The sequence below is a fragment of the Molothrus aeneus genome, chromosome 3 (assembly GCF_037042795.1).
Source record: "Molothrus aeneus isolate 106 chromosome 3, BPBGC_Maene_1.0, whole genome shotgun sequence".
NCBI lineage: Eukaryota > Metazoa > Chordata > Aves > Passeriformes > Icteridae > Molothrus > Molothrus aeneus.
In genome coordinates this window covers 41,853,229-41,879,066 of record NC_089648.1, presented here as the reverse complement: position 1 = coordinate 41,879,066, position 25,838 = coordinate 41,853,229, and the positions used below count along the sequence as shown (strand labels likewise).

Sequence of the window (25,838 nt, the reverse complement as noted above, 5' to 3'; positions counted from 1 at the left end):
GAAATCAGGGTTTGACAAGTGCTCTTTTTCCTTGCGATTTTTGCTTTGCAATTTAAAATGCTTTGCAATTTTAAAATGTTTGGGTAAGTTGGCTTGTGGATCAGTAAGTTGGATTGTGGATCAGTAAAGTGGAGGTGGCTGTTTATTTTCTGTATGTTGCAATATTGTCCTCAGAGTAGAATTTTTTTTGTATTAGGTAACATAATTCGTATCTGATTCTTGAAAATGTTGCCTCTTGCAAAGTTGAGATCAGCTTCAGTTTATCTCTTTATTTTCAGCACAATTTTCATCCTTTTGTGAATCGGGACAGTTCATGAAGTTTAAGGTAGGGCTGCCCCTCATAGTCCTTTTCAACCCTGGTTTTTCTACCTGAATTTTGAGAGAAGAGTGTGAGGACTGTCTACCAAATCAAATAATCCAACAGGAAGAATTTATAAGGGAATTTGTATTTAGTAGATTGCAAAGTATGTTTCACAGTTGTTTGTTTGTTTGTTAAACACTAGTTGTTTACATAAATTTCATTAAGGATAACATTAATTCCTGATGACATTCAGTGATGATGTCATACGACTGGTTAGATTTTTAAGAATTGTGAGGATTTCACATGAATAGCTGTCTTTTTTTTTTTTTTAGTTTGTTGTGAAAGAGCAAACTTAATGTTAAACATCTGATTTATCCTGACAGAAGTAAATGAGAGAGAACCTGCCTTCCTTTGTAGTAAAGCCACTTTGAGGCATAATTGAATGAGCAGAAGATTGAAAAGGATTATTATAATTGGTGATACTCTTCTAGTTTTTAGTTAGACAGGACAGCAGTAGGCAGAAATGTCACTGTGATTAGTTTGCACCATAGTTCTTACTAGAAGATATGTAGGCTCTTGTTTGGATCATGAAACTGTAATTACATCAGCAGTTAGCTACTCAGGATTTATAAGTGGATTCTTCTGGTTTTCTGGGATTTCTTAAATAATGAGCAGTGCATACATAATTAAAGGTTTTGTTTAAAAAATATCTTGAATCCTTATGGAGGTAGTGTTCTGAACATGTAATAAATGTAAGCAGCTGCTGTCCCATCTTTTTTGACATGCAGGCAAACAGCTTCATTGGATTCGATGCTTGTAAGACATTTTAAGAATAGTAGATGTTTGGAATGAAGTAGGCATTTATTTTAGTGCTGTTAAGTGGGGATTCTGTGTTACTTTGGAAAAAGACCTGTAACTACTTTTTCTGTTTTTTTAAAGCTGTGACATGTAATGTAGAAAGATACCACAGCTATTTTTTGAAAGTGAGGGAATCTAGAAGGAGGCTAGAGGAGCAGTAGTAAATTGGCTTCTTGTAGCTGGGAGGCTGGAAGGTGGCAGTAGCTGAAGTTGTCTGGCTTCCCCTCCCCCTCAGCAGCTTAAATAAAATTCTGAGCACAGGACTTGGAGTTTTGCCATTGACTTTGAGTCTTTTCTTATATAATGTCTTCATTTTTTGTTCTGGATCCTGCAAAGCCGCATACCCAGCTCTGCAGATATTTGTGCAGTGCTCCTGTATTGTTTGCCGTTTCTTCTGTCCTCCCCCTCTCCCTTGGCTGCCTGAATTCTCACTGGCATAGTGGCTGTGGATTGTGATAATGCCTGCCTGCATTTATATGTATCATATGTCCTCTAACATAAATCCCATCAAATTAGTTTCATATAACTTACACCTGAAAAGTCATATTGTGGAATACCTGTGCTTCAAAGACTACCTAAAAGACTAAAGATACAAAGCTCTCATAAAACTCATCAATTTGCCCTTCCATTTCCCTTTAGCCTCACCAACTTTTTTTTAAACCTGATACAAACTGTGATGAAATGACAGAACCATTTTACAAATTACAGGAACAACAGATTACAATACTTAAAATATTTTTTTAGGAAAGGTACTCTGAGAACATCAGGCATTCTGTGGCAGGTTAATTTAAATGGAATAAAATGTCTTTTAATAGCTCAATACAATTTTTCTAGTGATTTGGAATTTTTTTTGGTGTTTTGTTTTGAGTGGCCTTTTCTTTTTTACACTTGTTTGTTCCATATATTTGAGACAGAAAGGCATTTCTGGGCCACTCTGTATTCCATTTTGGATTTTTACAGTCACTTCAATCAAATCTGATGAATTGTGAAGGGATGTGACAGTGAAATGGCAATTAAGGTGAATAAGGGTGGAGTGAAACATTCTAAAGTATGTGTTATAAATGCACATAGTGTTAAAATATTTTTTGCTAGTTTTTTCCCTTTCATGTGGGGGAGTAAAAAGAAGTACTGAAATTAATGCATAGTTAGCAAAATAGTAATTGCAAAAAAGCAGCTCTATTTCCTATATTTTGTGAAGAAGGTGTTTGTGGAAGATAGGACATTTCAGTCAGTTAGGGTTTTTCCAGGTTTGTTTTGATTATTTTTTCCACCTGAGAGTTGCAAGTTATTTAATCATTCTTCTTCTCTGGTTGTTCTCATTTGTGGCTTTCTGTTCAAAACGGATTACTTCCTACTTTTAGATACCTGAAGTACATTCAAGGAAAAGAGCACTCCTCTGCTTCTAGTGTTTTTCTGGCTTCTCAGCACTGAAAATAAATACCTGATATGTTTTAGCTTGAAACCTCATTGTAATACTAGTGTGACACAAAGTGGAAAAATAAGTGTGGGGAGAAAAAAAGACCAGAAGAGTGTGGCTATGTCTGTTCATGCATTCTCGTGCCTCATGTGCATATCATCAACAGTGTGTAAGTAAGCATATGTATTTTGCTGTGCTGGTCTTGCTTATTGCACTGCCAGCTGCTTTTGAAGAATTAGGAGCAGTTTACAGTGATCAGGTTGTCTGTAGTGTTCTGCTGTAGTAAAGTAAGCCTTGGTTTTATTTTGTAAGGTTGTCAGGACAACAGCTTATTATTCTTGCTCCTCTTGGTGTTTCCTTAAAGCAATGAAGGGAGCTTTTTCAAAGGCAGTGGCTGCCTTGCCTCACTGGGCTGCAGGATTGCCAGCTGTGATTTGGGTTCAGCAGGATGCTCTGGGTTTGTTGTGAAAAATTCTAATTGATGATGAATGCAAACCCAGTGTGAGAATAATTTTTCTTCGTTGGACTAATGTGAAACAACCCATTGTATTTACAAACCCATGTCCTATTTTCTCCACAGTATTGTCATTAATCTTCTGTTCTCGTCCCTCTGAGGCTCAGAGAAAAATGTTTGAAATTTGACAGTATGGAACTTGTGATAAGAGTTGAGACAAGGTAGGAATTAGTTTAAAGCTATGTTGTGTCAGTGTGCTACAGTCTGACACTGGAGGTAACAAGTGAAATCAACTGGGGTTTCTGTTAGGTTGAGTTTGTGATGTTTTTGACAAAAACATAAGATAAGTTGGTGATCAGTGATAAGCCCCACAGTAACTGTTGAGGTGTTGGCATTTTGAAGAGCTACTGTTCTGTTCTTGTTACATGGTAAATTAGAAAAAGAATGTATGTTGTTAAATACAGCAAGCTTAATAGCTACAAAGTCATTCTCTGAGTACGGTCATTTTATGTAAGAGGTGCAAGTATTTTCAACTTTTAGATTCTTGGGATGTTCAGGTGTGGGAAACTTGTTGGGATGTTCAGCAGGGAAGATCACATGAAGAAAGCTTTTAAATAGCTGAGGATTTAAAAAATTTTATTTCCTAAAATATGCTAAAACATGAGACTTAATTTAGCAGTTCCATAGTCTCCTTTCTATTATTATTATAGAGGGATTTTTTAGCTTGATCCAAGTTCTTTGATCTCGGTTGAAGTGTAGTAGTAATTAAGTGATGTCCAGGTACTTAAAATCCTTTTATCAAAACTGTAACCTTTTATTTCAAGTTCCCTTTTCAGACAGCTGAAACAGCAGTCCATTCACAGAATAATTTGGCAAAGATACACAGGCATCTGCATTCAGTCCTCGAAGCTGCCTGGCAGAATTAGAAACTATTGGGATAAACCTGTCAGTGTTCAAAACATTTTCTCCTTTGTCTGGCTACCATTTTTTTTGAGAACAGGTATTCCAGAGGCGAGTGTCTTCCTCCTCTCAGATCTTCTGCTGTTTCCATCCCCTCACCCCAAACTTTTCTTAGTATCTTCATACGTGTCTTTGAATCACACAATCTTGTTTGCATAGGAAACCATTTCAAAAGGTTATTTTTAGAGTTCTTGAGATGAGGTGGAGTAAATACAGTGATTGGTGTAATCCATAACAGTGTGTGAGCATGTTTGCTCATTTCCACTTCTTTAAATGTAGGATTTGAGCAGTTTGTTACAAGAAGGGATCAGAATAGATGAGATTATCTAAACTGGCAAAGAACTGTACAGGTGGTTGTTCAGAGTGCTACACTGAAAAACCTCAAATATAAATTGAGCTCAAATATTTTCTGTATAAGATGAAGTTTCTACTGATAGAGCAGAGGGTTTTACTGACATTCTGAGCCAGGCTGCTTAACCTGGACCCCTGGAAATCATTGCCTCTGGTGGAGATTTCTGAGTGAAGTTTCATTAGTCTGTTTCATTAGTCTGTGTGCTAGTCAGATTTGGTAATTTTGCTAATGTCTGCTTCTCTCACACTTAGAATGCTTTGTGCTTTTTCTCTGTGGTTGTTTGATCTTTGAAATGAAGTTTCTAGGAGCATAACTACCCTTGAAACTTTATCAGGTTCTGCTGAGTCAAATAGGCTCAACAAATCTGGAGGTGGAGGGAGGTATTGCACTGTATGACTGCATAAGCCTTGTCTCCTCAGGAAATAAAAATTGGTGACCATTCTTTCTGTTATACTGATCTGCAGCAAATAGATACTACATTTGAAAAGTGTTTTGGTTTTACTTTGTATTTTATTGCTGTTTTTTTTAAAGTATTGTTACATATATAAGATTACATTATAACTATCAATGTACAGAGTGTACCTCTGCCTGGTAATGGGTGTACAAACTGTGTCTTTGTATGCACAAATTGCTAATTGAGTATCTACCCTTGCTTTGTGGGGCTGAGTGTTAAAATAGAATATTTACATATATATATATATTATAATAATTCTTTCTCCTGAGGAAAATAGATGCTTAATAGTAATGATTTTATCTTTCTTATGTAGGCTGTACCCAACAGTATCAATATTCCTATCCACTCATTTTCCAGTGCTTAGTGTGCCTGTACGTCAGAGGTGTTTAAAGTTGCAAGTTGGAGATTTTCTTTTTTTCTATGTCAGCTGTCTCAATTGAATCTCAGTGCAGTTGTATGTATTCTTTATGGTAGATACAGTAATCACTGCAGGGAAAAGTAATAGTAAGAAATATCTAAAATCTGTTAGGTATTTTTCTCTGTGACTTAACAACCAGTTATAAGAATGAAAAAAAAACCTCCACAGTTATAAGAATGAAAAAATGCTCCGCAGTATAACCCATTCTCAGCAAGTGCTGTTTTCTGTGGGTAGAGATTTGCTCAACTAGAAATCCCATAAGTAGGGGTCAATGTATCTGTGGTATAGGTATAATATAACTGTAGGTATAATATGAATCAATTAAATGGATAAATAACTTTAAACTTCATTTTAAGAAATTATTTGTATTGCTTTGTTTGTTACAGTGTGAAGACTTTCCTATTTCATGACTCATGTATAAGGTGGATAATGACTTTAGGTTTCCTTGGTTGGGTGATGAAATTAATTTTTATTTTCGTGGACTGTATTTACAGATTTTGAAACTTAAACCCATTCATCATGTATGTTTCATATGTAAAGATATTTTCTTTAGTCATGTGTTTTCTTCCTTATTAGGAAGGAGTCTACTGAAGTTGGTTTTGATTTGTGTTCAGTTTTGTTTTCTTTTTTTCCTCAAGCAGTAATTAAAATAGCCTTGTGTGAAGTTTCTGAGCATCTTTTATATACTTATTTTTAGTCATGGGACCTTTTTGTGTACTACTGAAACTGTAAATGCCATCAGATCAGATTTAATATTGCATATGGCATTTGGACCATCATTTATCTTCAGTTTATCCAGGCTTTAAGCATGACTGTCAGGCTCAAAACATAGCACTTAGTGGTTTGTATTCCACCTGGAGACGAGTTACATGAGGGGTACTGTACTGGGACCTGTTTTGTTTAGTACCTTGATCTGGAGGAAGAGATGAAGTGTATTCTCATCAAATTTACATGTGACATCACGTTGTGGGAGTAATTGACACATTTGAGGACAGTGCTCTGCAGCTGAGACAGGCTGGTGGAATGGACCCCATGACATTCCTCAAGGATAAATGCATCTTCCTACCCCTTGCCACAGGATGGGCTGGGGAGTGACGTCCTGGGAAGGGACCTGCACATTGTGACACACGAGCCAGCATGTCAGGCTTCACTGCCAGTGACAAATGCCAGCAGCATGCTAGGCTGGATGAGCAGAAGCAGAGCCAGTGGGTTGCTAATACTCAGTATTCTTTAGGCCATCATTTTGGATACACCCCGTCCAGTTTTGTTTCCCCAAATACATTGAGTAAATTGAATCTAATTTGGTGGAAAGCCAGGAAAATGAGGGGTTTAGAGCATGTAAGGAGAGGCTGAGAGAAATGGCTTTGCACAGCCTGGACATCAGAAAGCTCAGGGGATGCTTACCTCACAAGGTGATACCTAAGAGGTTATCAAGGACACATGTCCAGGCCCTTCACAGGGGTACATGGCAGGAGGAACAGAGACAGTTGTCACAGTCTAAAACAGGTGAGGTTCTGATTTGGCACCTGCAAATAAAATTCACCCTAAGGACATTGAGGAGCTGGAATAGGTAGCACAGGTTGTCAAATCCACATCCTTTCCATATTTTTTAAGACTAAACTGGGCAAAGCCATAAGCAAGTCAGTCTGAATACAGTGCTGTTGTGGCTTCCAGTGTGAATTAATCTATGAAATATCACAACATTTTTTGGGGTTATCAGTTGCTCTGATAATTGAGAATTTTAGTTGCTATTCCAGCATACTGTGATTTCACTTTATCGTATTTCAGAATTTGTACAGAATATTTCTCTATTACAATATTGTGAAGATCTTTTTACAAGACTCCTTACGGTCTTGCATTATAGGCTCATATTGTATATTCTTCGTTTAAACCAGTAGACAAGAATTCCCAAATAAATTATTGGCAGTTAAATATTTTACAACTCTAGAACTTAACAATAAAATAAATGCTTGAAGACAATAGCATGTCCTCTCAGGTTTGGCTTCAGATACACTTTGCTGACTTTGTCACTGATTAAAACATGTTTAGCAATACTAGAATTTGAATGTGTGAATTTCTATTGAGCAATTCCATTGGATCCCTTCCAAAAGATTGTTTTAATGTTAAGGAACAGGATGTGAATTTGAAATTGGCTCTCAGCAAGTCAAACTTAGATTTGTATTTGGTTCTTTTGCTTTGGCTACTAATTTTAGTACGATGAAACTTGTGATAACCCATGCTAAAGGTACCCATGTGGCTGGGGAAAAAAAATCTGTGATTTGTTTGAGTATTTGAAAATACAAATTAAAATGGTTCAGTTCTGAAAACATCTTCTGTTTGTACTTTTTAAATGTTCATCCTTAACCTCTTAGTTTCATTAGCTATAAACAAGACCCAGCAGAACCCCAGAAGCTTGAGATGATTCCTGCTCTTTCTCATCCAGCTTCACAGTGGTTACACTTTTAAGTATTTCTGTGTTTACCAAAGCATGAGCCAGACCTTCAGATCCCTGTTTTGGTTTTTAGAAACCACTTTATTAAGTATTTAAAATTTCAGGTGTTTGTATAACATTCAGCTTCAGTATGAACAAGGTTGCAAATACGTGCTGAGATAATCAAAACAAACAGGAAAGGGAATGGAAAGAATTTCCTTTAAGGTAAAATTCCTTTAAGTTAAAATAACCATGATAGATAGTGCTTGTCAATTGGCAAGGAAAGCTAAGACTTGCCTTCTGAAGGTTTTATTTTGCTGAAAATGGAAGAACATGCAAAAGCTCAGTCAGATGTTCTTTTTAAACCATACTTTCAGCAAAAAAATGAATTAAAACATTAATTCTATTAAACTTCTGCATCTCTAAAACTGTTGCATTAAGACTGATGATAGGTACAGATCAGTGTCTTCAGAAACTAAAACCTTCAGAACTAACTCATTAGTGAGTTTAAAAAGTCTGTTCATTGGCATTTTATTTTTGGAGCAAGACTAAGCTTTTGAGGGTTATCTCCTGATCTTTTCACTCAACAATATTTTGTTTGCATGACGGAGAAATTTTAGAGAATTTAAAATATATTTTTCATGAAGCTAACTCAAATAAAATTTTGACCTTAACATAAACTGTGTTTCTAGTTCTGAATGCTACACACACAGTGTGACAGAGCAATTGAGAAATGGAAGCTAAAAAGAACACTGCTGAAGCTGATGTGCTTTACAAAATTTTAAGGTGAATATTTGAGAAGAAAGCAAATAGCAAGATGAAACAAAGTTTTTGGGGTAAACACTTATTTCTCAGTATTCAGGAAGTAAATATTTTCTCTAACTTGTTATGACTTGGACAGAATTATAAAAATATTGTGTCTTCATTTTGTCAAGCTCACTCAAATGGAGTTGAGTAATCTGAGACATGGTTACTCAATGGGAAGGGTACTTAAACAGAACTCACCAAACCCCCCACACTATTAAGAAAAGTGATTGAGAACTGTTGTTCTGCAGGTTTAAAAGCATTACATTAGCTATACCTAATTTGCTCTTTAGGTATTTCTCAGGCTTTTTTCATGTCCAGCTTGAGCTGGAAAACGTGCATATTCCTTGGGCTGTCCCCTCTTCTATCCTCCCTTTTCTCCTCATGAAGGCAGCATGGTTGTTACATAAAATCTTAATGGAATGATCACAGAGCACTATCTTGTAATGGTGACTTTTTCAATGTTTAATTTTTATGGCTTTTGCTTGCTATAGTAGTTTGACTCACAGATTTGATCACATACCAGTGTTTCGGATACTTGCACCAAAATAAAAACACAGCTTGCTATGTTTGCTTTGTATTTTTCTATTTCTGCACTGGCTTTTTTTGTTCTTTTAAAGTAGCTTTCAACAAAATTGCAATTAGTTGCCAGTAGCCCAGCTGATTTATAGCAACAACATAAAAATTCTCATAGTCGAGCTGACCACAATAAAACCTTGCAGTTATGAGATATTGTGAAACCTAAAATCTGAGCTTCTAATAAAATGTTTATGGCCTTCTACCTTTTTGGCAATAAATTAAAACCCAAAAAATCTGTTTAGAATGCATTTTTTCCTTAAACTGTAATGACATAATTTCTGCTCTAATACTTTTCTCCTCCCACATGGAGTCTTTCATTCTGCAGTAAAAGTTTTCATGCCCTTCACTTGTGCTCTATTCTGTCTCCCACATCCCTCTACTGACTTGCCATTACCCACTTGTGGAACAAAAAATTGCTTTTCTTTGCTTAGAAAGCGTAGGCCTGTGGTACTGCTGCACAGCTCACTGAAACCCTGGGTGGTTTACTGTGCCCAAAGGGGCCCAGTGTGTGGTTTATCCCTTTGGAGGCTGGAGGCAGAGCACACCTCCTGGTGAAAGACAGCTGGCTGTCAGCTCCTGGGCACCTTCTGACTGGGAAGTGTGTGCTCAGATTTGCATCCTACCCACAAGGTTTCCCATTTATTGCTGCCAAGAGGATGTGCTCTCAGCCCCTGAGTAGTCGAACGCCACAGGTTGCCGCTTGAACATTGGCAAATTGGTGAAATTCCTTTTCCAGATGTGCATTTTAAAATAATGGAGCATGGCATAGAGGAGTCGATGGAGAGTGTTTTTTAGACATAGAGAATGTTCTGTCCTTTCAAACAACTTGGGCTTTAAATAATTTTCTATCTCAGCAGTTAGAGGAAATAAAAACTCTGCAGGAGTTCCAAAGACTAGAAAATCTGTATATGGTTCACAAAGGTGGTGGTGGAGGAGGGGGCTGGAGAGGGGTTGTTTATTTAATGTACTTCACATGCCTGAATACTTTTCAGGATACAAATCTTGTCATTTTTATTTTTCCCCCCTCTTTAATACCTATAGAACTAGCACCTTTTATCATACAGATGAAGTAATCAAATGAAACAACTATGTGATGTTTGAGTATGGTGGCAATGAAAACCTCTTGAGCTTCTATGTCATCAATATTTTAAATACTTTGACAGAAAAAATTTTGTCTCATGTAGAATCAGGTATTTTTCTTATTTTAACATCTTGCCTGAAACATAGATTTAGTATATATACTCTGGTAGTTGTTAATAAATTTAATGATAACTCTGATATACTTGACAGAAATAGCTTCACTTTTCTCTTTTCTTCTCTTTCATGTGACTACCATAGCCACTGTTTTAATATGATGTTTGTAATCAAAGATTAATGATTTGTGGAACTTCCACTCTGCAAGTACACAGAGAAACGAAGTTAATAAAGATGCCATTATCTTATTAGAAGAGTTGATAACATTAATGTTTAAGAGGCAATAAGGTGTATGGCAATGTTTTCTGGGAAGTTAATATATTAACAACAGTTTCTCTCCACAAACTGATGGGCTGCAGAATAAGTGGATATTTGTGCTTTCAAGGTGCTCTTGAGGGGGGTGAGAAGACCAAGTGAATGAAAACACACGGGAAATATGAAAATGTTAATAATAATTTATACAAAATGCTCTCAATTTTTGTTAGATTAAAATAATTGTTCATCTGAAAGAAAATAAATCATTTCAAGTTTCATTGTTATACATTAAGCACTAGATTAGATGAATTCAGGTGGTGGGTTTGGGGTTTTTTTCCCTTGTATCAAAAGAATGCCATTCAGTTATTTCCTGACTGCTCTGTGATAATTACAGATGGGAGTGCAGCTCTGTATTTTATGATCATTGATATTTTGAGTAGAATATTTGAGAATTTGGGATTTATACCAAGCACACTGCAAGCTTGCTTTGTATGTCATTTCCCTATATTTTTTTCCAAGAATAGTTTTCCATTATTATATTGTGAGCAGTTTGTAACAAAATGATGGTCTATTTGTCTTGTAGTCCACAAGTGAGTAACTACTCTGAATGCCTGAACCTTGCAGCCTTCACAGAACAAAAAAATGTGTCTGAAACTTAACACTGTCTTTTGTGATAGAGGGATATACGAGAAAAAATGAGAAACTTGCAAAGTGAGTCTCTCTTTGTACAGAACTGTCACTGCCCTGCTTGCCTGATACAGATTCTTTTCAGCTGTCACTTTCAGTACAAAGAGGACAAAGCCTGTGCCTGGACTTACTCCCACTGTCTTAGTCTGATTTTTATCTAAAGCAGAGTCTGAGGCCTGCAAGATTATTGACCATTTGTCCTATTGGAGTGCCAAGGTCTAGAATTCTGACCTTTCTGTGTTTTCTAAGTTCATGGTCAGTTTTCAAAGTATGTTTGTTTCAGTAACTAACACTAGATGCTATTTTTCTCATGTGGCAGGGGATAAAAAAATTTTCAAGCAAAAATATTCTGCTCTCTTCATATCCTAAGTATATTAGATAGTATTTTATGTTCCTTTTGTTTCTTTGTTTCTTTTTGCCTATACTTCTTAAATGTAGGTTACTTGAAAAGACTTTGGTTTTCTAGAGAAAGCAGTTGTGTACCTGATTTTTTTTAAAAGCGTGAGCTGCTTAAAAATCTTACAGGTGATAATCATGATTGAAACGAGAAATCCTGTCCCTTTGTGGGAAGGGAGAAGACATGCTGGGTGATATTTAGGATATTTGTGATACAGGCAAAGTGTGTATACGGGAATTGAACAGTTGTCTTGAGCATGAAAAGAAATAAAACAACGTAATGATCTTAGGCTGGGGAGCAGGGAAATCTTTGCCACATGTGAGAGGGGTGAGTGGCTTGGGTGTGTATGCTTGGGTGCTTGTGCACACATCTGAAATGTAGAAAGGTAAAGAAGACATAACTATGAGTGACTGTTTCATTGTCTGTTCCAAGTGGGCAAAAGAAGCAAAACTCTCATGTCTGAAACATGGCACTGGTGAGACTTCTGATGGTCTTGGGTTTATAAGTCAGCAGAAGGAGACAGTTGATCCTTGGTCTGTGATGTTTATGATTTAGAATTTATTTTTTTTATTTCTAGATGTCTATTCCTGGTAGAAATCCTGCAGATTTCTATTACTCTTTCATTTTATTGCCCTTTTCAGCGTGAAATAAATCATACAACCTTAATGGGTATAAATTGTTATATAAATATGTAATTTTTATTGAGATAAAACTGTGTGGTGGCAAACACAGTTTTGAGGTATTTGTTAATCAATATTTTGCTCCAGTCTTCTTCCTAGGAGCAATTGAAGCTTCATAATAGGAAGCTTTGTCTTCGTTTAGTTTTGATTCAATGGCTGAGATAAAGGACACGTTTCTAGAACTTCAACAGCCTTGAAAGTTTGTTTCAAGTTAGATTAAATTCCTCTGATTTACTGATTTTTTTAACAGGACTAAGAGCCTGTGCCCACAACAGCATGGCAGACCAATGTGCTGGCTGAATGAGGGAGACTTGGTTTTGAGGCAGATGTGGCGTGGCCTGGTGCCAAAGCTCTGCTCAACCTTTAGTAGGTGGTAGAATGCCTGTAATTAATGTTTGGGGGAAAAAATTAAAATTTGTGGCCTAAAAAACACACATTGAGAGAATGTGTTGTTCTCTTTGTATAAATGTGGTAATTAATTTTCTTTTACAGAAAAATTGTTTGAATATATAGATATTATCCGAATGAGGCTCCTAGTTTTATATTTTATTTTCATTTTCTTAAATAAATGTGTCCAAAATCTGCTTACTGTTGGTTTATTTAGACATAGATTAGGTTGTATGTGAATTGTGTTGAAATCTGTTAAATCTTAACTGGTGGATTTTAAGTTTAAGAGTGTAAATGTCTTTTTTTAACACTGTCTTTATTTCTTTGATGTGTACTGATATCTAAACCATGTAATTGTGTATAGAAATATGGGGAGAGGATTTGGCTTCTGGCCAACTTTTTTTGTTCACTGCTGTCATAGGTGGCTATTACTCCCGTTTCTCAAATACTGAATATCTGTAAGTACTCCACAGTTAAGTGCATTTGTCTAAGTTCAGAAGCAGATGGCCATTTTAAATACACAAACCCAGGGTCTATCCTACTGAAGAAGAAAAAACTACTGTATGTGGCACATGGAGAAGTGAAAATTTCATCCCTGCTAATTATTCAATAATTTAGATATGTTGTAATTTTTTTCCCCAGGCAGTAAAATCTAAAAAAATTCCAGAAAAACACTGCTTTCACATATTTCTGGTGCAGCAAACAAACCTGACTCTTAGCAATTTTTTTACAGGAACCATGCTATCCATGCCTCTCTTCATCTCTCTTCTTGTGCAATAGTGCCTTTGGGAGGCTTCTGGTTTGATTGGCAGGCTGGCATATTTAGGCATGTCTGAAATACAAACTGTGGTTTTTGTTCAGAACTGTACAAACTGTGCCATATTTGAAATAAGTTACTGAAGTCTCATCTGCAAGAACAATGACCTTACAAATTTAAACTGGAAAACTTGTACAATCAAAATTCTCTGGTGGTTTTTTGTAATAGAAGAGAAAAAGTATCTGTCAAATATAAATGGAAAAGGAATCAAAATGATGTAATCTTGACCAGAGACTAAGCTAAAGTTTTTACTTAACTTTGGTTTTGCCATTCAGTAAAGAAAAAAGTTCTGGGAAATAGCAGTAGAGGTGGTAATTGTAATTGCCCACATTTGAAATGCTTTGTGAAGGAGACTTCACTGCAGCAATGCCTGGGGAGATGAGAATGGAGAGGGAGAGAAACACAACAAAACAAAAAAGCCCAAACAAAACCAACAGCTTCCTCTGCCCCCCAACAGGTTATATCAATTATTTATTTAGTAACAGGTCAGGAACTTTGGATGAGTGAAAGGGTGGTGAACAAAAAAAGGAAAACTTTTTTTGGTCATGCAAACAGAGTATACCCTACCTGGGCTGTAGTGTAAGTATATTGGGCTCTAGTTGCAATGGGAATCCAAAATGTAGTGAAAATGTTTCCTTAGTCAAAAGTAATCAAAGAAGAATTAATTTGTAATTTTTAGAGCATGTAAAGATCTATGGTCCCATTCCCAGTTCCCAAAAATGTTTATTCAAATCAAAGTTGTTACATAAAATTTATGCTTTAATGGGCTTCCATTTTTTTTTAATATGAGGCAGCTACCATATCCTGAAACATCTGGTGTTACAACCTTCAAAAAAGGTGTTCTTTCCAGTTCACTTAACAGGTGAAATTATTTTAGTCTATGGCAAGCTTTCTTTGACTTCTGTGGAATTAGACTAAATGTGTACCCAAAAATCTGTCACCAAATTCTGCTCATCTATGGATATAGATGAAAGTTATTTGGGATGCTGAAGGTTTTGGGCTGGTTCCAAATTAGCCCCTCTTGACCTAAGAGGGGTAATGTTCTTGTTACAGCATGTCATAGTGTACATACCAGCTCAGGTCTTGGTATAGATTGAAAGGATCTCTGTTAATTCTTTCTCTTCTGTTGTGTATTTGCCTTGTCTATTCCTCTTCATTTTGTGTTGTTTGTGTTTAATCTGGCCATAAACTCCATGTTATGAGTGTTGACTATGAAAAGCAATGGTAGTAAACTATAAGACTCATATTCTTGGAATGAATTTGATGACCAATTATGCTATTTTTGCCTCTGATAGTCTGAGGGAAATGGGAGACATTCAAATGCAGTTCTGGGCATTGTCAGTCTTTTCAGTGCTGTTTCAGAGTTAAGGCTGGAAGAGGATTCCAGAATTTTGAATAGGATTTTCAATCAAATGTGTGGGTTCAGTGTGTAAGGAATACACTATGAGGCTATAATTGAATGAAGAATTAATTTCCAAATTCTGCAAACTACTTTGTTGACATTGCTGGGTATTTCAGTAGGAGAGCTGGATGAAATGTTAAAGATCTTGATTTATGCTAAATATCTAATTTTGGTCCCTGCATTTCAAGAGGGATGTTGAGAAACTGAAGAGCACCAAGAAGGGGTCAAAGGGCCTTGCTTGGAGCAGATGAGATGGCAGGAGAAGCTGACAGAGCTCTGCTTGCTCACTCTGACAAAGCAGCAGCTCCTGAGTAACCTAAGGGTATCCCATAGCTGCTTGAGAGTAGTTCCACAAAAGGATGGAGGTGGATTTTTTCCACTGTCCCCAGACTGGCCCCAAACTCCGGTATGGTGTGTTCGGGTCAGAGGGAGGAAGCACACTGCCAGGAGGCCAGTACAGGCCCAGGACAGACTGCCTTGGAGACATGGCTGGATTTTCCATCCCTGGAGATCTTGAAGACTCAGCAAGACCTGGCCATGCCTCACCATTTCCATTCTGATGAGAGTCTTGCTCTGAGCAGAAGATTGGACTGCATGACTTCCAGAAGTGCCTCCCAGCCACTCCAAAACTTAAGATGATTAGATTTTTGTTCATCCTTTAGCCCTTTTATTACCTCATTCTGAAATGACTGGCTCGTGTATATTTGAAAAAGCAAGTGACACTGTGAAAAAGCATATTCTACAAACATGTAGTCATTTACAAATGATATGCACAAAACTCTACTCTTGTTTTTGAGAGACAGTAATAATAAAAAAATTCTTCTCCACTGATTGTATTTGAAAATCATCTTGCTTTTCATGCTTGATGAAAACAGAGCTGATAAAGAAATGTTTTGGTTTTTTTTGCATAGTTTTTAATATGTTACTTTCTACTCAAAAATGACAAAAAAGTGTTTTTTCCACCTCAGAGAAATGCCAATGATAAATGAAGTCTTAAGCAGACCTATGGAAGCAATATAGAAAAGTATTCATGCTATTTCTGTGAATAGCATTCACAACACTGTGATATAGTTATGGCGTTTTTTCACACCCATTTTATGACTTGTGAGTAATTTTTGTGTCTTTCCCGCTTTTAAGCTGTTGCTGTAAGTCAGCTGCCATGTTTCACTTATCTTTAATTGAAATAGTCAGGCGCTACCTCATCATCCAGCTGATTTTTTTTTAATCTGCTTTTCTGTGGATGAAGCCAATAACTTCTGCCTTGTTTAGTAACTTCAGTTCCAGGCTGATAATTCTCCTTTATTGTTAATATTTTCAGCATGCTTATGTTCATGATATTTCTATTTTTTTGTATTCAGGAGGTATCAAAAGCACTGCACTGTCTTACTGCTGTACTCTGAAAATGCAGGGAGATTAAGAGCCCCTGTCTCTTTCGTTGTGAGGTGTGGTACTCAGCTTTGCTGTGGTTATACCAGACTACTCACATTTAAGCCCTTTATCTCTTCTGTGATTAAGTTTGGCATAATACAAAGTTAAAAATAAAACAAATCAAACAAAAAACCCCAAACCAACCAACCAAACAAACAAACAAAAAACCCCCAAACAAACAAACAAACAAAAAAACTAAAAAAAACCCCCAACCAAACAAGGAACAAAAGACTATTTGGGCTAAATGTTGAGCTATTCCTGAAAATAGCTATACTATTTAATCTCTCTCATCTATTGTATTTTCTATAATTAGTGGTCCAAACCTGATATGTGGTGGTGCCAGAATGGATATTGTTTCGTGCTCTCTTTGTGATCTTGCTTATTACATGCTTTTGCTGTGCTGTCAAAATGAGGTATTGCAAAGGGAGAAAAGGATGCCTGGAGCTGAACATTGTTTCATAGGAGAAAAATAAAGGTGGGAATGAAGATGATGTTCACATTATGTATGGGGATAGCAGTGTGTGGAGTGTCATGTTGAAAATACAAATGATAAAGATCAAGCTCTATGTTTATTACCTTTTATTAAAGATACTTACATTCCATATTAATTGCAGATTTATTGCAAGTAAAAAGACATCTATGGAAATGATGGGCATTGTGGGGTGTTCTGTTCATTTCTGACAAAATAACTTTGATGTTAAGCACAGATCCTTTCCCAGTTAAAAAGTCAGTTCAGAAGGTAAACCTATCTCAAGCTTACCTTTTCTGTTTTCGTAATGAGGAATGTTCTTTACCTGGGGTTATATTCTAAATGTAGTAGAACTCTTTCAGGTCAGAGCAGGGTTAGTTGATTTTTTGTCACGTTCAGGATGAAGCTATAGTTGCATTTGAGTGTATGTAAGAAAATTCTGATGTCCTAAGGATAGATCTATTTATGCTGCTACTTATATTAGAGAGTGTGTCAGTTGTGTACATTTGCTGTTCACCTTATGTGTTTCTTAGCCAGTGCTCTTTGTTATCTTTCTCAGAGAAAAAGGATCATCCAAAATTGCATTTTCTATAAATAATTATTCTCAGCAGTCAATCTGAGACTTAAGCAGACAAAAGATGAATGGAGACTGCTTTTCAAATTAGTGCTGCTGTGTAATTAATTGTGCTTAATTAGCAAATCTTTCTTTAAGTATCCAGAGTGCAGTGATGTAATTTGTTTTCCCAGGTAACCGATCACAAAATATGGAAAGCTGCTTTTAACAAACTCCAAGTAATTGCATGTTTCACTGGAAGCGCTTTGATTGAAACAGTGGTGATTTATCTGATGACCCTCAGTCTGTCTTGGGCCCCTCCAATCCTTCCAGCTGGCTTACTGTTGCTTTAAGATAGGAGATGGGTGTTTGGGCAGTGTGCTCACTGGTAAATTAATGTTGTTCCCTGTGCAGCTCAGCTAGCACAGTTTGGAAGTGCATCCACTGGGAAGGCATCCCTCCTTTGCTGCCTGTACAGGGACTGGTATGTAGAACTAGGAACAGCATTTACTGTGATGGGGAAATATCTGTAATCTGACCTACATGTAGCTGGTAAGGTTCAGCCAGCCTGGATCAAATAAGGTATCCCTTCCTCAGAGAGGCAAATATAAGCTTGTGATAATGTTTTTATATTTTATATAATTTTATATTGTGACAGCATCTGTGATAGGTGTGCTGTGATATTATGTAGTAAAGTTCTCAATTTCCTTTTGAACTGGGTGATATGCGTGGCCTGTAAGATGATTAGTGCCCTCACGTGCTTGACTTCTTTTAGAATTTGAGTTTTCCACACATCAGTGGGCAATAGAGAATTACAGCTCTTAGAGAGATGGATGTAATTCTTACTATTGTGGATGTTGGTATTTCTGAAACTGAAAAACAAGTGTACAAACAGAGATGCCATGCATCTTGAATGAACACAAGTTATTTGTCATTGTTGTTGTCCCTTTAGTTTAGATCCTTCAAGAAGGATCTGTTGCTAGGGAATTCCATTCTGGGTGTTAAATGGACATTGTAGCATTGTGGGCAGCATTGGTATTAAAATCAACTGCCTTGTCAGAAAAGGGAGGAGTTTGGTATTGTTTTTTGTGTTGTTTTGGAGTTTGATTTTTTTTTTTTTTGTCAAAGGTATCTGGAACATTGACCTCTACACATTTATCTGGGCAGCAAAAAATTAAGAATGAACTTATGGATTTAGAAGGAAAGCCCAGTTTACAAGTCAACATGTAAAATAATTGCCGTCTCCAAAGCCAGGGATTTCACAAGTTTTACGGCAATGGTTATTGTATATCTTTGCTTTGTTTCACAGTAAAGCATGCTGCTACTTCCTTAACCTTATTGTTTTCTGTTTCTCAGTCTGTATTTCAAAAAGAAGCAGCAAGTTTCTCCCTGAAATGAATAATTAAAATAGATTTTTTGTATGAAACACCTGCACAGTAGGAAGTGAAACAGAACTTTTTAGCTCTCACTGTTTTATGGCAAGATTTCTGTTCCCTTTCCTTCCTGTAAACAACGGGAGTCACTTAGAGAGTGGGAAATAAGCTATTTACAGGATATTTTCTGTATGAAAGGAAGGAAAAGGCCTTTCCAGAGATCAGTCTATTGTGTTGGGAATATGGAAAGTTATATGTAGTTCAATTGAGTTTAGTACTTGGAGAGGAAATACATGGCGAAATACATGCAATCACTTCAGTCTTGCCCCTTTAAAGTGCTAGATGCCCCCATTAGCTGCTGAAATCAAAGCAGGAGGTAGGACATGGACTGCTGTGGTTTGATCCCAAATCCTTTGTGTAACCTGTGATCACTGTAAGAACTAGATCAGAGAGAGACTACACTAAGAGCTGATGCAGCATGGCTTTTATTTATAAACAAGCAGTTTTGATACTTGTACTTTTAGATAGATGTTCAAGTTACTTTTGTACATCTGGTTTTGATCTCTTTGAAGTACAGTTGTCTTTGCTGGACAAGTGTCATAATTGGATTTTTCATGGATGTGATGGTTTCCAATGTACTTGTAGAGTGTATATATTTTGAAAGTTCTGCTTCACATATGAAATATATTCACTAAATTCTGGTGTGAACCTGGCAGTCTTATAAAAGATTGTCTGGCCTGTGTTATAAAATTAAGAGCTATTTGAATAGCTATTTGATTTTCATTTATCTTGTGCAGCACCAGCAAGAGTCTTTATCACCAGTAAGAATTGTGGATGAGGTATTTAACTCTAAACTCTGCCCAAGTATTATGGAATAATATAGCTTTCTTGAAATCTTGGGTGTATAAGACGATAGGACTGACAATAGCTTTGCCAATAAAATTAAGTAGGTAGAGGAAAATCTTGTCATTGATTGTATCACTTTTATCTGCAGTTCTTGTACTTAAGTCATACTTGAAAATGGAAATGTATTGTATCAGTTTTTGTCATTTCTTTTGCTCTGTATGTTAAGTTCAAGATTCTTAGTACTTGAATATCATGAAAAGGCAGTTGTAAGTATGGGAAAGAAGAAAGTAAAAAATCTTGTTTGCTTAATAGATGCTGAACTCCACTTTTTCAAAAGGGGTACTTAAATACAAAAAGCTTTAATAGCAGTATTAGCTGTTAAAGAAATGATGGTTTTTTCCTTGTGTGATGGGTCCAGTTCCTCACACAGAAATCCCGATGTCTGGGTATTTCAGCCTAGGTTGGCAAATAAGGCTGCAGTATGTGCATCTGTGTTTGTAAAAGGCAGCTGAGAGTGGTGTATCTTCTGGCATGTCTTGGTGAAAGGAGAATGTGCCCAACAGAAGAAAAAGAATCCTTTGCTGCCAGTATTTGGATTTCTGTTCTTCTGGGCCAGAATTGACAGTCTACTTGTTTGCTTTCTTTCTGTAGTTTTTTAATTATTTGTTCAAGGCAGGGGCTTGAACAAACAAAGCCCTCAAAAAGGGCTCCTGCAGTAATGTATGAGACTTGGTCTAGGTGTAGAGGGAAGTGTAAAGTTTCTTCTTGAAAGTTTGGAGTGCTGAAGACACCAATGTTGTCATATCCCACAGCTGAGAACAAGTGACTTGACAAGGCATTAGGTAGCCTTTGTGGTCCTTCATGGAATTTATTTTTTAAATTGGATATCCCACCAAAAATGCAGCTCCGACAATGTAAATTGAGTGTGTTCAGGGTACATTGGACTCCCTGGGTAGATTGACTGTGTCAGGTTGATACTCTGGACATATTGAACATGCTGTGGAGCTTATCTCAGCAGTGACCATCTGTACAGTGTTTTGGAGCACTAAGAAGCTGCTTGGAACTAGGCTTTCCCGATGAGGATCCTGCCTCTTTGCCCATTCTTTCTGGAATGAATTTCTTCTAAATAGACAAAACTTTTTGGGTAGAGAAAGAAAACTTGCCCAGGGAAAATTAGAGAGCTTGTACTGATATTATTCTGTCTTTCTGCTTTTCCTATTACAGAAAAAAAAAATAGGAATAGAAAATAATAAAAGATTAGGACATAAATAATACTACATATTCATGCAGAAAAATACTTTTTTACAGTTGAAAATTAGGTGCAGTATATGGCAAACCACAGTTAGGAATGTCTGACTTTTTGCCAAACAGGGCTACTAACAAGGATTGACTTTCCTATGCAGAAATTATTTCTGCCTACATTTCAGTATCTTTCAGTGTGAACTCTTCTTTGCCTTCTCTTTGGCCAACTTGACTTCCTTGGTGACAATTCCTGTAGAAACAAGGTACTGGTTTTCAATTCCAGTGGACATTCAGATAAAGATTAAGAAACCAACAAATGAAATCCATTATTGCATCCTGGAGAATAAAGCAACCCACATATAACTCCATGAGCAATAAAAGATGATAAACAGATCTGTGATAATCACCTACTCTGCAGCGGCTTTATGATGTCCAATACTACAAATAAGTTTTGAAGTATATGAAAGAAAATAGGCATATCATCATTTCTGATTTGTAATTTGTTACTTTATGTGAGTTTAAAGGAACCTACATTACTTGAAAATTTGAGGTTATTTTCCATTTGTAGACCTTAATGAATGTGGGGGCAAGATGTTATAAAGAAAACTTTTGAATACTGGTGAAATAATAAGTTATTTTTGGAATAGATAACATTTTTCTTCTCAATTCTTAAATTCTTTTCCTGATTCAGTGTTCTGTATAAGAACTTTGGATTAAAGAAAAAAATTAGTATGTGGACAAGGCCTGATGTTTTCCCATTTGGCTGCCTCACAAAAGAGCAACGTAATCCTCTAAATCCTACTTTACTCTAAGGATCAATTGATTCCACTTTCTCCTTCAATAAATGGACAATTTAAAAATTTTCTTTGAGACAGACATTTTGAAGCTTGCTTTTTTCCAGTGATTTGGATATAGGATTACTTTTTTATTTTTGTGGGAAAGACAATGCTAATAATTATAATATTCTCATAACTTTATTTGAAGAAAACTGGAAGCAATTTCTGTTGGAAAATGGACCAGACTCCTAAGCCATTCTAAAAAAACCCACTTGTTTTAATTTTGCAATTGCTTTCTTCTCATGTTTTTACTTTTGACTTTCAGTATTTACTATGACTTTAGTTTCAGATTTTACTAGACTGAGGTTTATCTGAGAAATTTGTTTTCATCAGGTGTAATTTTTAGGTTAGGAATGAGAAATTTCTGTTTAATATCTTGGGGTTTTTAATTGTGTCTTCTGTTGGCAAACAGATTAGTTACCTGATGATGCTGGTCAACACTACTACTGATAGAGTTTAGGGATTTTTTTAGCTTTTCTATGAGAACTGCACTGGCCAATGTGGTTGCTCAAGTTTTAGGTTGTAACTGCACCAGGAGTTGGGTTTTTTGTTTTTGCTAGTGTGAGCATACTGGTGAAAGTAGACTTAAGGGGTTGCATAGTTTTGACTAGACCTAAAATGAGGATAACAGTAAAGTGTCCTGCATTCCATCTGTATGGACTTTTTGTTTGTTTGTGTTACTGGTGTCTATAATACCTAGATATGCAGCTGACGTAGGATTTTGAGGCTTTGTGTTCTTTTCCATTGTATGCACTATTCTGTAAAATACCTATTAGAATTATTTTTGTCCCTATGGTGGTGATTTAGTACAGGAAATAACATCTGTTCCTGCTGTGTGTGTGTTCTTTTTCCTTTCTTTCAGTATGAATATAACATTGTGTATTTTCAAGCCAGATTTTACTGTCTGAGATCATAGTAAAACTAACTCCTTTTGAAACTTTGTTGGCTCTGATATAAAATAGACAAATTGCCTTGCTGATAGTTTTGTGATTTCTTTCTCTAACGTCGATCAGACAGACCTAGCTAAAATATTTTTATTTTACATATGCTTTTATTTTCCTTTGTTCAGAAGCAAATATAAAACTGTCAAATGTAAATTTTGCAGTGTTAGATAATTTCTTGGCTGTAAGTCGTCCCACAGAATCTCAGAGCATGTTTCTAAACCTTCTGGATCAACTCACTACTCTTTTCTCTCAAAACATTTTATGGCACTTCATGACTTTTCCTCATCCTTGTAATTGAAAATATTATTAGGCTACTTGCATTTTACAGTACAGTTCTAGGAGTAGCTGTGGGCCCTTTATCATAACCTTTGAAGCAGAGCCATAATAAAACAGTCTGATGGTTCAGCACCTACTGGCTCATGACCCTTTGTCCTAGCAACGGTTTTTTTCCAGTTATTGCCAGGAACTTGCACAGATAACACCTTTAAATTCTTTGTTGCAACGCATACATATGAAACTATGCCGATTTTTAAAGCCAGTGAGTTGTTCTTGATATTTTATTTCCATGTAGAAATTAGTAGAGTTTAATTTTACAGTAATGTTTATTGAAGGTTTTTTTTTTAACTTATCCCTTAATATCATAAGGGGACATGTTCACCCAAAACCAAAACCAACAAATCTTTCTCATTTGACTTGCAGGTATCTCCATTTTGTTGATATCAGAAAAAGAGTGACTGAAGTTGGCATCCTTTGTGAACCCTTCTAGCCAAAGGTAAGCCAAATTTCTAGCTGATGACAAATATGTTTTTACTATGCTTGTAGTACTTTTAAATAAAAATGCAATTGTGCTGTTTTCTTGATATTTGACATCTTACAGATGGTATTTCCTTGGGATACCTAAAGCACCCTAAAAACCCCTAAGATAATAATTTATGTGGCTGGGTGTACAAGTGAATAAAGAATCACAGAATGTTTTGGGTTGGAAGGGACTTTAAGATCATTTCATTCCAACCTCCCTGTCATAGGCAGGACACTTTCCACTGCCTCCATTCAACCTGGTGTTTCACAGCTTCTCAGGATGACCTGTTCCAGTGTTTCACCACCCTCACAGTAAAGGATTTCTTCTTAATATCCAATCTAAACCCACCCTCTTTCAGTTTGAAGCCATTGCCCCTTGTCCTGTCACTGCATGCCCTTGTATAACGTTCCTCTCTGGCACTCTTGTGCCTAGTGGAAGGCTGCTGTAAGGTGTCCCCTGTCTTCAGGCTGAACAAAACCTGTCTCTAGAGAAAGTTCAGCCTTTTTTTTGAAATCTGTAACTTGGCAGATTGCCTCTCATTAATATTGAAGTGTAGGATACAATCAATACTATACAGCTGTTACTATACAGAAGGATTATTGTGTTCTGTAATGCATCAGAAAATTCCTATCTCTACAAACTCCTTGATCTAGCTCAATTGGATTGGTTTTAGTTCTAGGATATGGCTCAGGCCTAGAAATACTTCATGTTGGCTGAACACACTCTATCATCTGAAGACATTCAGTGTAGTAGTTTTGTTTCTATCTTATTTCTGACACCAGTAAAACTTTTAACTTTCATTTCCAACTACATATTGTTTCAAGGAGGAAAAAATTCTGAAACAAGAATTTTAAAAAGTTTTATCTTAAATTCATTATGCATTCAAAGATTTGTATGAAGTAAAATAATTGGTTTTTGTCAACCTATTCAAAGAATCATAGATTTAGGAGAGTCTGAATAATTTATCTTCCTTGCCATGTTTGCCACATGCTTTGATGCAGGAGAAAAGATTGAACTTTCTGTTCAGCCACCTGAGCCCCTCAGCCCTCCGTGTGCTGCAGCAGTTAAACTAGGTGGATGCTCAATATCTGTGTTGTTGTTTATCAGATTTTAAGTGGCTCCTTTTGCTCACATCAGGTTAATAGTTTTTTTCCCTCTTCTCATCTGAGACTCCATTTTTTCAATAAATGGTCAGTTCTGTTATACACAATAATATCACAAGACTCCTGTGTTACTGAGCCTGATGAAGCTCTGCTTTATTAATGGCAGAGTAGAACATATCTCTGAAAATCTTATCTACTACTTTTCATATAAACAATGTGTTTGACTTTGGAAATAGTCAGACTTAGAGGACAATATTGTAGCATATTTTGCATTGTGTGTTGTCAATAATATCTTCATATGAATAATGCTAATGTAGTGAAAGAGAACACTAGTATTTCTAGTCTAGAATTGTGTGCTAACCACTTTTGTATTGCATTTGCTTTATCTTTTGGCTGTGAAGTTGACCAATGCATAGTAGTTGTTTAAAGAAATCTGGAAGAACCTGAAAAATATAATTTGTATATTTGGCCCTCTTTTTGTGGTTTAGGGTAGTAGTAGGTATAATATAATAATGCTGCAAAAAGAATCATGATTGCTGATGTCTAATAAGGTGCATTGCTTTTCTTTCATAATTTGAAAAGTATTTAACACAAGGAATATTGCTGTTTAAGCTAGGAGAAGAAACTTGTAGTTTGCTCACCCCTGAAATAAATACACATCAGTTTTTTTGTGGTTTTTTGTTGTTGTTGTTGTTGTTGTTGTTTGTGTTTTTTTCTTTTTTTTTGATTTTTGTTCCATATAATCCAGACAAAATCTTTATGCCAAAATAGTTCTTTTGATGTATTTTGCAATTATGGTAGCAGTGGTACTGATTAGCAGGTTTGATAATCCAGACCTTGAAATATGTAATTTTGTCGACCATAAAAATTTATTTGCTCTTTCTTATCATAAGTACAGGCATAAGAAGATGGGAAATTATTTTAGTTGTAGAAAACTGATAGTGGTTTTATTTCCCAAGTTAAATAGTTAACCATTTATTGAAGAATGGTAACACTAAAAAGTAAAACATGTTTGAAGTTTCTCTTTAAGAGGCATTCTAAAATTCGTTACACAAAACTAAATGTTTGAAAAGTGCTTACAATTTCAATAATTTTAAAAGGAATTTGAATTGCTCACATGAGGTTGTTCAGCTGTTGCAACTGCACAGCTGCCTACGTTACACTGTAGAGGTATTTTTTTAAGGCAGAGGAACAGATAATAAAATTGAAGGGTGTGCATCCATGTAGAATATACACATGTCAGATTCAAGTGATAAACTTATTACATTTGCCTAAGTCATCATCAGCTTTGTGGGTGATGTTTTCATTGGGAGGATGTGTCCAAATATATGATGTAGATATAGAATCAGTAAACCTAAATGCAGCATTTAGTCTTAGTTTTGCATCCAGTAGCATGTT

General features: G+C 36.1%; 1 protein-coding gene across 4 annotated transcripts in view; it reads left to right on the top strand.

Annotated features, from left to right (window-relative positions):
• SIPA1L2 (signal induced proliferation associated 1 like 2) overlaps positions 1–25,838 on the top strand; it is a 124,080-nt gene that overhangs the window by 2,308 nt on the left and 95,934 nt on the right. For all 4 annotated transcript variants that reach the window (XM_066546766.1, XM_066546765.1, XM_066546764.1 and 1 more), the window contains exon 2: positions 23,238–23,310. The gene's annotated coding sequence lies outside the window, so the exon portion shown is untranslated. The remainder of the gene's footprint in view (positions 1–23,237; positions 23,311–25,838) is intronic.